We start from the raw sequence: 13,125 nt of genomic DNA, 5'->3' as shown, positions 1-13,125 counted from the left end.
GGAACCCAAATATTGAGCTTGCTTACGTATCCCAGCTTCTTCAGGTGGTTGTGAATGCTTGAATGATGGATGTTCAATGTTTCTGCAGTCTCTTGTGTCGTGTAACATGGGTTTGACTCCATCAATGCCTTTATTTTGTCGTCATCAACTTCGGTGGACCTCCCTGACCAAGGAGAGTCATTGAGATCAAAATCACCAGCACGGAATTTCTTGAACCATCATTGTCACTGATGTTCTTGTAGAGCATTGTCGCCGTAAACTTTATGCAACTTTTCACAAGCTTGACGCGCTTTCTTCCTTTTATGGAAGTAAAACAGTTAAATATGGCAAAAATGCACAGTTTGGTCTCCCATCTTCAACTTGTTGTAAAATCTCCAAAACTCAACCAAATTGCTCAATTGTTTTTTTAGAATGAAGCTAGAACTGTCAGCTGTCAAATGACATAGCAATAACATAGAGGCGAATGACTCTAGTACTTCCAAAAATGAACTAGAGCCATCTGTTGCAAACACGCGTCATGACTTTTCCGAAGACCCAGTATTTATACTGCTACTTCTTGATTTCTCAATTTTGCATACCAAAATTTTGAATTCGTATGTGAACAAGATCAGCTCACTCAACCAAACGGCCCTGGCTCGTCAGCCAGGAGCTCATCGAAAGGGTACCTGAGAGGATCGGGTGGGAGACTAGAAAAGAAAGAGAATAGAGACAAAAGCTGGGAGCAGGAGGGCCTCAGCCTGCTGGTAACAGACTATGACATCGTTTTTTGGAAAGGCTCTGGTTATATAGGCAATAAGTTCCTCTTTGTGTAGGGGATTCTAGCAGGGGGCTTCAGCGGGGGCTTTGGGTGTAGCCATACAGAACCCAGGAACTAGGGCCGGGGATAGAAACTGTAACAAGTCCATGGTGGAAAGTTCCGGAGCATTGTTTCTCTTTTGGGGGTGTCTGAGCCTTGCGTATGCAGTTACTAAACAGACACTCTTATCCAGCTGCTCCCGTGGGCATAGGGTCTGCTCAGAGGCATGTAGCAGTTTGCCACAGCCTCAGTATCCCCAACTGTCCTCACTTGGCTCCCAACACATATTATGGTAATGGGAAATTTTGCTAGCTTACACACTTCTCACCCATTTTTGCCTACTCTTTCATCCCTATATAGTGAAATCACAATTTTAGATTGTCAGCTGATATTGCATTATGAAGACTATATAACTAGTGTTCACAGCTGACCTAAGTAAGTATGAATGTAATTATATTGCATTTCTCTTAAAATAATTTGTTTCTCCTAGTGCCTTTTTTCTTTTGCCTATAGATTGATCACTTTTTTAAATAAGTGGTCCATCAGATGTATCACTCACACCTATCAATTTTTCGTATTTTCAAACCCAGTTACTGATCCATTGTCCCCTTGGAGCCTCCATTCCACAGCTGCCTAGGACAGCTCAGCTCCTCCAGCTCCCGTGCAGACTTGGTGCTCTCCAGGCCATTGTTGAGCTGACATCCTGTGACTTCCCTTCGCTGCTTTCCTGGGCTAGATCCCTCTTTCCTGGACTTCATGTCTTTCTATTTTCATGGTTTACTCCCTCATTTCACAGAAGTGTATCATCCAAGAGCCTCTTCAGAAAAGGCACAAGTGAGGTGAACTTTTTGATTCGTTGTATGTCTGAAAGTGTCTTTATTCTACACTAGCTGCCCAATGGCCCCTACATTTCTCCCTGAGCTACTCCCAGTCTGTAGTCTCTACATCCTCTGAAGACTGGGGACCTAAAGGTCAGAGGACCCTAAAATGGCCTTCTTGCTCAACTGTTTTCTGGACTATTTCTGGCTGGGAAAACTGATCTTCTCAGTTTTCAATGCTTCACCCTCTTAGGAGATAAGGAAATTCTTGCTGCCTCATGCTTACATACTTCCTGCTTTTTATTATTTTTTTTATTAAATCCTTAGGCCTCCTCTGTGCAAGGACATAGATTAAGGTGAGGTGGGGAGAAAGCATTAAGTGAAGAACTCCGCTGCCTGAAATTGACTCTCCTTGGCTTCTAAGGGCTTTGGCAATTTTCAAAGGTGTGGTGTAGAGTGGTATTCTCCTGGACTGCCATTTGTCCAGCAGTTGGTGCCCCACCTCACCGTGGGCCACAAGCTGTGCTATAGGGCTCACCTGTTCTAACACCCGACCCTGAAGAATCAGGATTGGTCAGTTTCAGGGAAAGAGATGAACTGTACATCTATCAGAAAATACGTACCATTTTTTTCTAAAGAGCAGAAGGGGCACTTAGGGTGCTGCTCAAAGGCAAAAGGAAACAAAATATTTACATGAAAAATAAAAAAAAAACTGGTTGGGGTGGCTGAGTGACCTACATGTGGCCAATGGGTAATTGAGGGGAAGACTGCTGGGGTGCTTCTGGAAAGGGCTTCTGGGGCCCTTCTCTCTCCAGACAGGCTTAGAAGGAAGCAGCCTTTCGCTCCCATCTGTTCTTCCTGCTTGGGACATTGTGTGAGGACCTAGTGCATGGAACGATCATGTGATGCCAGCGACAAAGAGCTCACATGTAAGGATGATATAACAAGATGGGAATGACCTTGATGAGCTGCCCCACCAAACCTGAGAGCACACTCTCCAGACTTTTTATTAAGGAGGCACTAAATGTCCTTTTGCAGGAAGCCACAGTTTTCAGCCACTTGGAGCTGAACGGATGCCTAACCTGACACCAGTTGTCGGGGAGAACCTTTCCCTGCCCTGAGCCTCCAAGTGACTTGGTTCAGTCCCGTCCATACTGGGGAGTGTGGGCCACTCAGGAACTCAACATGAGGTTCCCCTTACTGCTTCGCCAGCTCTGCGCTTGTGCTTTGATAGGGTGTTGGCTGCCCTTTAGGGCTGGAGTCGGTCTTGGTCTTGCCCATTGGAGGCCCCGACCCCACCATGGAATCTGTTAGCAGCTGACCCATGCTTCTCGGGCTGGCCAATTCCTTGCTTGTCTGACATCCAAATGTGGTCTTCCCAGATGCTCCGTCCTGTAGCTCAGGACACCCTGTCATTTGCTGGACCTGTCAAAGGTCAGTTGCTTGTCTGAAGGGGCAGAAAGTTACTTCTGTTCTAGGCACCTTGCTCTTTGGACACCAGGCTCTACCTGCCTGGCTGAACTGCCTCTTGACCTTCAGCTGCGTTTACTGACCTCACCTCTCCCAGGCCTTGCCCAGCCCCAGGGAGGTGTCTGACTCCATGTCCTGCCCCAGAGTAACGTCATATGTGCCAAGCAGATGGCATCTAGGCCGCCTGCATCCTCTGCATGGTTGCTGGTCTGCATTTAATCCCTCATTCTGTTACCATTCTATTGAAGTTATTAACTGCTTCTACTTTTTTTTGAGGCAAGCCGAGTTCTAAATACTCACTACATGAGAGGTTAATCAGAAAGGCTATAGAGGCAAAAATAGCCATGGCTTAATCATGTAGGTTTTGCTTAGCTAAAGAAAAACATCATCCCCAAGCAGTTCTTTCCATGTTTAAGTATTTCTAATACTGTCCCACACTGTCCTAGATTTTGGCTTTTTCTTATCAATTAAGTCTTTAGCTGATAGGAAAATTAAGTTAAAACTACACTGTCACGGAATGTTCTTTTTTCTTTTCTTTTGGTAGATGATTTTCAAATAGTCCAGGCATTCAAGAGAGAATACATATATATATATATGTATATTTTTGTACATATATTTTATACATATATATATGTATATGTATATATATGTATATTTTATATATATATATATATATTTTTTTTTTTTTAATCAGTTTGGTCAACAGGAAGGCACCATGTCAACCAGATCAAGGTTCCTAAAGCTATTGTGGTTTTCAAAAGATGGGCTTTACTGTCGGTCATATTGCTGGACCACACTTCCCAGGCAACAGCACAGGTTTCCCTTCAGATGACGCGGGCCTGTTCTCACTTATAAAGGTAGAGTTGTGCTGGGATGGGGGTCCCAGCTGTCAGAGTGTGCACAGCTCCTCCTGTTCTGTTTCCCCATCTTCAGAAGGTATTTGTTGCTGCTGCAAATGCTGAGTGTATTACAAGTATTCACTTCTTCAGTGTTCACAAACTTACTGAGGTAGATACCATTATTATCCCCAGTTTTCAAATGAGGGGAGGTAACATAATTTGCTCTAGGTTACCCAGCTACTGCATGGCAGAGGTGGGGTTCAATGCAGGCAGCTTAGGCTCTTAACATGATGCTGAAGTCTGAACACCACTCAGGGAGATAATAGGTGAATGTTTTGAGAAAATGTATACGGTCCTGAGTAACACTGAAATGGACATACCTGTATTTTAAAAATCAAACCCTCAAGAGAGTAAGACATTGACAAGCACTTGTAACCTGAGGATTACATGTCCATTGGAACTATATTGTCATTATTTTAAAGTCAGTTATTTCTGAACTGATAGCCTTCAGATTAAAGAACTAGAAATGTCATGAAAAAGGAAGGAAAACATCCTACTAAAAAGTATGTCAGCATTTTCTATTTTGTGTTCTTTATGAACAAAAACAATGGTGGGAGGCTTGCTCACCATTGAGACGTCTGGAGAACTAAAATGTAGATTAGTATTTTATAAGGATGGAGATATTCGAAAAAGTGGAAGAGGCAAGCATTTCTACAAGGGACAGTATCTGTGGGAGGGCAGGAGTGAACATCTTCAGGAAAAGAAAAACGTTAACTGAGAACTCAAGGGAAATCTTGAGGAGAGCCACCTTGGATTCTGACTTACTTCTTGTGAAAATATTCATCCCTGGTGCATGGCACTGGGACACCAGGACAAATGAGTTCCTGTCTTAGTGTGCTCAAAGGTGAATGGGAAAAATCAAGGGGGTAAAACAGGCAGTGACCACGCATTGTGACATGGGCCATAGAACTGAGTCGGGGTGCTGGAGTGAGCTCCAAAGGGAGGCCCAGACTGTCCTAGATTTTGGCTTTTTCTTATCAATTACTAGCCTGAGGCCAGGACAACATCTGGAAAGAAGTGCTGCCTTATCTGAATGCTGAAGGTTGAAGAGCAGTTGGCCAGGCAGATACACACAGGGAAACCTTTCAGAAGTAGGAGCGGAATGTTCAAAGGTCTGAAGCGAAAGAGATTGTGGCACTACTTAAGCAGTGAGGGCCTTTCTGTGTGGCTGGAGCTGAGGGGGTGAGGTGGGCAGGGTGAGTGTAGACAACCCAGGGGAACTGGGAAGGGACAAGGTCACGATGCGCCTGTGTGGGCCTACAGCAGTGTGTACCAAATGGACAGCCCCAGGAAGCCTTCATCCAAGTCACTGTCATGTATTGCATCCTTCCTGCACCCCTGCTGTGTTCTTGCTGCCCTGTGATCCATTTCCACAGAGAGTAGGAGTGAGCCTGATAACACGTAGACTGGACCATGACTATGCCTGGCTTAAAACCCTTCAGTAGATTTTCCATGGTATTTGGGGTGAGACCTGAGACCTACAAATCCTTACCTTGTCTGGCCACTGCCTTCCCCCTTCAGTTCCATCCGCACCCCCTTTATCTTGCCAATGGCGTGTTCTCAACCACCTTTTCCTAGCTAACTCTTACCAGCCTTGAGGTCCCAGCTTAAACAGTGCTTCCTCAGAGATCCTTCCTTGATCCCAATCTAAAATAGGCTTCTTAGGTATGCTTTCTTTCTTTTAGGTAAAATTCACTTATATGTGGAATCTAAAATAGTCAAACTCAGAACCGAGGATGGCAGTTGCCAGGGCCTTGTTGGGAAAGTTGGGGTGCAGGGAGGGAAGATGGGGAGATGTTGGTCACAGTGCATAAAATCTCAGGTATAAGACAGATGGATATGTTCTGGAGATCGAATGTGCAGCATGGTGAGGGTGCTTAGTACTGTGTTGTGTACTTGGAATTTCCGATGAGGGTAGAAAGAGTTCTCACCACAAAAACAAAGTAAAAAAGAAAATGGTAACTATGTGAGGTGATGGATACGTTAATTAGCTTGACTGTGATGATCAATTTTGCAATATATACATATATCAAAATATCAAGTTGTACACTTTATATACAATTTTTATTTTTTAATTATACCTCAAAAAAGTTGGGGGCGGGGAGAAGCTAGGAGCCTGAGACTCTCATATAATTGTGTTTTGCTTAATATGTTTTTCTTTAGCAATTGCAGAAACTTTCACATTTTCCAATTGGAAAATGCTAAATATTATTTTCATTATGGTAAAATACACATGACAAAGTTTACCATTTTAGCCATTTTTAAGTGTTTGGTTCAGTAGCATTAAGTACATTCACATTGTTATACAGCCTTACCATATTTCACATTGTTATACAGCCTTATCATATTCATCTCCAGATCTTTCATCATCCCGATCTAAATATTACTTTTAAATATTAACATTTTACTTAAGAAATCTGTTCAAAACTTAGAGTTAAAATATTGATCAACAATTAGCTTTTTTTTAAGGAAAACCAATAGAATATATTTTTCAATATAATCAAATGAAGTTGTTGAGTTCTCTAAACAGAAAAGGTGCTTTTGAGACATTTTCTATGTTTATGAACTTATTTAAATGTCATTTATTTGAGGGTCCAGAGAGATTAAAAATCATACATATTTTGTGCATATAAATTGCCCTGGTCAATTAAAAAAAAAACCCAAACCTTCTATTCCAAGAATCAATAAATGAAGCTTTATAAGCATAAATGCTACTGGAAAAATTAAAATGATTAGCCTCAAGTAATTAGGTTACTTGCTTTATTTGCACCTATTTGAAACTACAGTTGCTTTCACAGCAGAGGTATAATCAACTCCACGTGTCCCGATCAGAATCTCATAGATAAGACTTGAAATCCATTAACAATAGAAGTCATTTTTGACAACAGAGCTAGTTTCTGTTTCCTCTCCAGCTGACCTCAGAGGACATCTCCAAGCAGCTCTGCTGGGGTGTGGGGCTGTGTTGCCTGAGTTCAGTGCAGAGGTGGGTGTGGGCCACACAAATCACACAGTTGCCCAGAGGCACCACCATGGCAGCCCACTGCAGGGCCTGAAAGTAGTGCCCAATGGGCCCAATCTGACGTACTATAATCAGGTTCGTATTGTTCCATTGTACTTCCTCTGTTTGATAGAAAACAGAATCACCAAATTCAAAAGATTACTGGGCAGCAAAGGTGAATGAAGCTAACGGCAAATATCAGGCACCATTTCAAAAGCAACTGCCTCGATAAGCCTTTAATAGAATTTCCCAGTTTACAACTCTGAAGATGTAGAAGGCAAGTTACCATGGAAACAAATAGTCTCTTTAAAGAGAGACAGGCTCCTCTCCTAGTCTGAGCTCTTTCCAGAAGGGAGGAGGGGGGAGATGGAAAAAAGCAGGCCAAGGACCTGTGAATAGAACAATGAAGGGAAGTTCTCTTTTCATAATTAAAATTTTACCAATGAAATTTGCTAGGAGGGTCAGCTTAAGACGTTCAGTTTTTGGACTGCACTATTAAAAAACCCCTTAAGTCAGATATTTTGAGATACTTCAGCAAAATGACATTTTATTGATAATTTCTATAATTTTTTTTTCTTTATTCAATTAGTGACACATGCTGGTGACAAGTGAAACCCTCCAGTACATAACACAAGGCAAAGAGGACTCATTTTTCCTGGTCTTCTATCCCCAGTGCACACTCTCTGAGGCAACATTCTGTTGGTTGTTTTTCTCTACCTCTGCCTTGTTCATATATATATTTATACATATACACATACATGTACATATATATTGGGTTGTCAGAAAAGTCATGAAGCATTTTTGCAACAAAAAACATAGAAAAAAATACATCGTGACTTTTCCAACAGCCCAATACATTATATATGTATATTTATATATGTGTATATATACATACATACATTTAAAAGAATATATACAAACAAAAAAATAAGCCAATAAAAAAATGGGCAAAGGTCTTAAATAGCTATTTCTCTAAAGAAGATGTACAAATTACCAATAAGCCCATGAAAAGATGCTCCAAATCACTACCCATTAGGGATATGCAAATCAAAATGATATCTCTTTGTGACACCACTTCACACCTACTAGGATAGCTATTAGCCAATAAATAAATAAAATAGCAAGTATTATTGAAGATGTGGAGAAATTGGAATCCTTATGCACTGCTGGTGGGAATGTATAATGGTGCAGCCATTACAGAAAATACTATGGTACTTCCTCAAAAAATTAAAGTCAATTACCATATGATCTAGCAATTTCACTTCCGGATATATACCCAAAAGAATTGGAAACAGGGACTTGAACAGATATTTGCACACCCAGGTTTCTGGCAGCATTATTTGCGATAGCTAAAAGGTGGAAACAACCCAAGTGTCCATTGACAGATGAATGGAATAACAATATATGTATATATATATATCACATTTTATTACTCAGTCTTTAAAAGGAAGGAAATTCTGGCACCTGCTATAGTCTGCTTGAACCTATAAGACATTGTGCTAAGTGATCTAAGCCAGTCATAAGAGGACAAATATTGTATGATTCCACTTTTATGAGGCACCTAGAGTAGTCAAATTCATGGAGACAGAAAGGAGAAGCATGGTTGCTAGGGGCTGAGGGGAGGTGGGAGTGGAAGGTTAGTGTTAAGTTAGATACAGAGTTTCAATTTGGAAAGATGGAAAAAGTTATAGAGATGATTGTACAACAGTGTGAATGTACTTTGATGACATAGAACTGTACACTTTAAAATGGTTAAATGGTAAATTTTATGTATATTTTAACACAAAAAATTTTTAAATACATATGTATCTACATATATAGATATACAGGGGTGTTTTGTATAGATAGATATTTTGTATATACACATGCACAGGGATTTTGTTTTGCTCTTGATTGTTTTTCCCAAAAGAGAATTATACTACACACATAATTCTTATGTAACAAACCTTAATGGTATGAAGCAGCCTTTTAATTATGCTGAGAATTAGGGATTCTGTGGATCAGGAATTTGAATGAAGCCCAGAAGGGACAGTTGTGTCTTCCCCATGGTGTCTGAGGCTTCCTTTCAGAAGACTCAAAGGCTGGGGCTGGAATCACTTGGAGGCTTCTTCACTTCATGACTGGCAGTTGAGGTTGGGTCCTCACTGGGCTGTGGACCAGAACATCTACATATGGGCTCCCCATGTGGGCTGCTTCTTTGAACTGTCACATAGCACACAGCTGAATTCAAAAAGGCGTCCCAAGGGGCCGGCCGAGTGGCGCGATGGTTAAGAACTCGCTTGGGATGTCAGAGGGCCCCGGTTCGGATCCCACATAGGAGGGCCAGTGACACTGCCCTCTACAGCTAAGATGCTGAACAACAGCTCAACCTGGAGCTGGGCTGCCATGAGTCGCCGGCGACGGCGTGGGCTGCAGTCCCTGTGGCAGTGGATTGCCATGGGCTACCGTGTGTGGCCAGCAGCCAGCGTGAGCGGCCAGCAGCCGCAGTGAGCGGCCGTCCAGAAGCCGGCGACTGATCTGCCTCGCCAGAGAAGAGCGCAATGATGATGCCAACTTGGGCCAGTGAAGCAACGTCCTCCACAACTAGACTGAAGAACAAAACGACAGCAACTTGTCTGTTCCCCTTCCCCCAATTCCCCAGCACTGTTCCCATCCCCCCAATTCCCCAATAAAAATCTTTAAAAGAAAAAAAAAAAAAGGCGTCCCAAGAGAGAAGACCAGAAGTATATGGCATTTTTACAATCTAGTCTCAAAAGTCACATCATGTCCTTCTACTATACTCACTTGGTTGAGGCCATTACAAAGGTCTGTCCAGGTTAGAGGGGAAGAACTCAATGGGAGGAGGGTTAAGGTCCTTTATTAGAGGAGGATGTGGCCGGGCGATGTTGTAGCCATCTTTGGAAAAGATGTGTGTAACAACACATACATTATTTTGCTTTTATGATATTTTGTTGACATCCCTTAAAGTCAGTGAAGATATAACTCTTCATTTTTTCATAATTACAAGATTACTTTAAATTCCAAAAGTAATATAAATACAATAACAAAATGGAAAACAAAAAAAAATCTATTCACAATCCCTTTCCTTCAACCAATTACAGTAATTATTTGTAGAGTTTTTACTCCGTAATTTCCACATAATGTACATATAGAGTTTTGTGTTTTTTATTTCCCTTTAGCAGATAAGCCCCCAAATCCACATCTCAACACTGTTGTCTTCTTTATTTTCCTTCTGTGGACACAGGAAAAATAAGAGTAGGATACACCATGGAATAAAGTCCTCAGCTCAAAACTTTTGCTTAGCCTAATCCTGCCTAAAACTCAATAGGGAAAATACATCAAGGCTTTCAAGTCCTCCGTATTCTTTCTCTAATGAACATAAAGCGGAGACTACACAGAGGCTCTGGGAAAGTAATGGCATAAGTGCGTTGTGCCTCTTGCCACCGTTGTGTAAGGAGGAAGCAGGAACTGACCTGGATGTGGACTTCTGCTCACTGCTCTCCTACAAAAGCTTTGGGGTTTCAACAAAACACGTGGATCTAGTATATGAAAGATCTACAAAGCTTGTGTCTCCCAAACACTACTCCAAGCCATTGCTGGTTTACATTGGCCTGCTGTGAAATAAGAAAAAAAATGACAATGTGGTAAGTTTTTCATAAAGCTAAATGTATTCCATTAGAAAGCTGGGCTTTATCCTGAGATCATTCCTTTTTTTTTTTAATGTCACCATTTATTATCCTATATGACATAATTTTGACCATAGATTTTCTTAGCATTCCTAATTAGCAAAACAGAAAGCTTGCAATTCTAAATTTAGTTACCCTTAAACTTACTTTCAACAATTTTACTGATCTGTGACATCCCTAAGTCTAGGAAACAGTGATCCAGTCCACACTGCCTCCTGAAGAGCCTTTGGGTTTGACGTATGTTTGTCAAAACATTACATCCTGAGGTAGGAAAAAAACTTGCTTAACATGAGAGGAAGATCCAAAGCTCGGAATTCTGCATGTGACAGCCCATTTGTGTGAAATGGAGCGAGTCATTTACGCTGAGAGCCTCTTACCTCAGCCATCAGATCCAGTCAATAATACCAGCCTTCTCCCTCTGCAGAGCCAGGATGGGTGAAAGGCTTAATTGTTGAAAGTGCAGAGTACTGTGTAAGAGCTGAGTGTCTTATTGTGCTGCATCCTCAGAGCTTTCCCTCACAAAGGCTGCTCAGCAGGTCCTGCAATAGCTGGTGAAAAAAAAAAAACGTAAGGAGAGATACTCTAACATACCAAGTATTTCCCTGGGAGTTCCGAATTTCAATGAGAAGAATATTCCCTAATTAAGATACCGCTGCAGAATTTTTTTAAAGACAAATTGCCATCTAATTTCCCTTTGATCTGTTTTTTCCACTTGGGTTGCAAGGTTTTACAGAATTTTCCCCAAACGCTCTGAGTCTGCAGTAATTTTATTTCACTCTGATTAAACTTAAAAGGACAAAACGCCAAGCCACCAGAACAAGCTGAGCTGGTTTCCACTTTACTTATGCAATGAGCATTTTCAGGGCATCTGCAGCGAGCCTGACATTGTGCTGGGTGTTGGAGAGACGGAGATGAATAAATACATTTCAGTCCATGCCCTCACGGGGTTCAGTGTTTCCAGGAAATGATCAAGCCATAAACAGAGCTTGTAATGCACTGTGGTGACAATAGAAATACCATCACACAGCATTTTACAGAGGGCCTTGTGGGAGCCGAAAGGCGGCTCTGGCTGAGCTGACACTTTAAATGAAACTTAAAGGATGAATGAAATTTAGCCAAATAAGGGCATGAAGGGCATCCCAGGCAGAAGAAACAACATAAGCTCAGGCCCAGGGGTTGGAAATGCAGGGCATCTGGGGTGTGTGTGCCCATGTATACGTATACGTATATGTATGCATCTATGTATGTATATATGTATGCCTTTATGCATCATTGTTTCCATAATAGGAAAGAGCTGGAGTAGATATGGTCTAGGAGACTTCACTGAGTGGCATGGGGGACATGCAAGTTCACGTAAAGCAAGCTGTGGGTCTTGAGGAAGGAGATGCAACGGTTTGCTTTAGACAACCTAGAAAAATGGAAATGGACTCCTATACAGATAAATTTGAATTTGATGCATGTTTTGAACACACAGCTGTTGGAGGCTCCGCAGATACCAATGCTGATCCCTGTAAAGAACCCACGTTCTGTAGTGGTGAGTCGGAGGGCTCTTTTCCTCTGGTGGCCCAATCCAGGCCTTCTCAAGCCTTGAAGTCCATATGAATCACTGGAGCTCTTGTTATGATGCAGGTTCTGATTCAGTGGCCTGGGGTTCTGCATTTCTAACAAGCTCCCAGATGATGCCAATGATGCTGGTCCATGGAGCACACGTTGAATAATGAGATCTAATGCACTGTTGCCCCAGCCTTGATTGCCTGCCAACCTAGACAGACCATAGGGGATTCACTGCCCTCAACTCAGTCAACGGTGCAGAGACCACCAGAGAACCATGTGTGGATCCTCTCTGCACAGGGGACACAGGAGTCCAGGCCCTCAGCTCTGGGAGGGTTGCGGGCTCCACAAACCTAGAATTGTCCAGTGGAAGTGGGTAGGAAGGAGGTAGAAATGGTGGAATGGAGGCTGGCACTTGCTCAGAGAATAGGCCCCGGTATCTCCTGCGACAGGAGTTTAGTAAGATATTAAGGACATGGGAAAAGGAAGCCGGGGCTCAGGCAGAGCCTTGAAGTCAGGCTGAACACTATGTCTCAGGTATCGTATTCATGCTTTACACAGATGTCACATTTCGTCTTCACACAAAACCCTTGCAAAGCAGACCACAAACCCTGCTAACAGGTGAGGAACTTGAAGCGCAGAGCTGTTCAGTAAATCACGTGACCTCCCAGCAGGCACGTTGTGGAGTCATGGTTCACACCCAGATCTGCATCATCGGAAAGCCGAGGTCTTCCAGGGACCACACACTGTCTGCCATCCCTTATAATGATCAATAAGATCCAGGCTTTGTGCCCGGGATTTAGGTACCCCTAGGGTGGGATTTTTTTTTAATGATTTTTATTGGGGAATTGGGGGTGATGGGAACAGTGCTGGGGAATTGGGGGAAGGGGAACAGACAAGTTGCTGT

The sequence above is a fragment of the Hipposideros armiger genome, unplaced genomic scaffold (genome assembly GCF_001890085.2).
Source record: "Hipposideros armiger isolate ML-2016 unplaced genomic scaffold, ASM189008v1 scaffold_234, whole genome shotgun sequence".
Classification (NCBI taxonomy): Eukaryota; Metazoa; Chordata; class Mammalia; order Chiroptera; family Hipposideridae; genus Hipposideros; species Hipposideros armiger.
The sequence above is the reverse complement of the archived record's forward strand: the minus strand, read 5'-3'. Positions refer to the sequence as shown.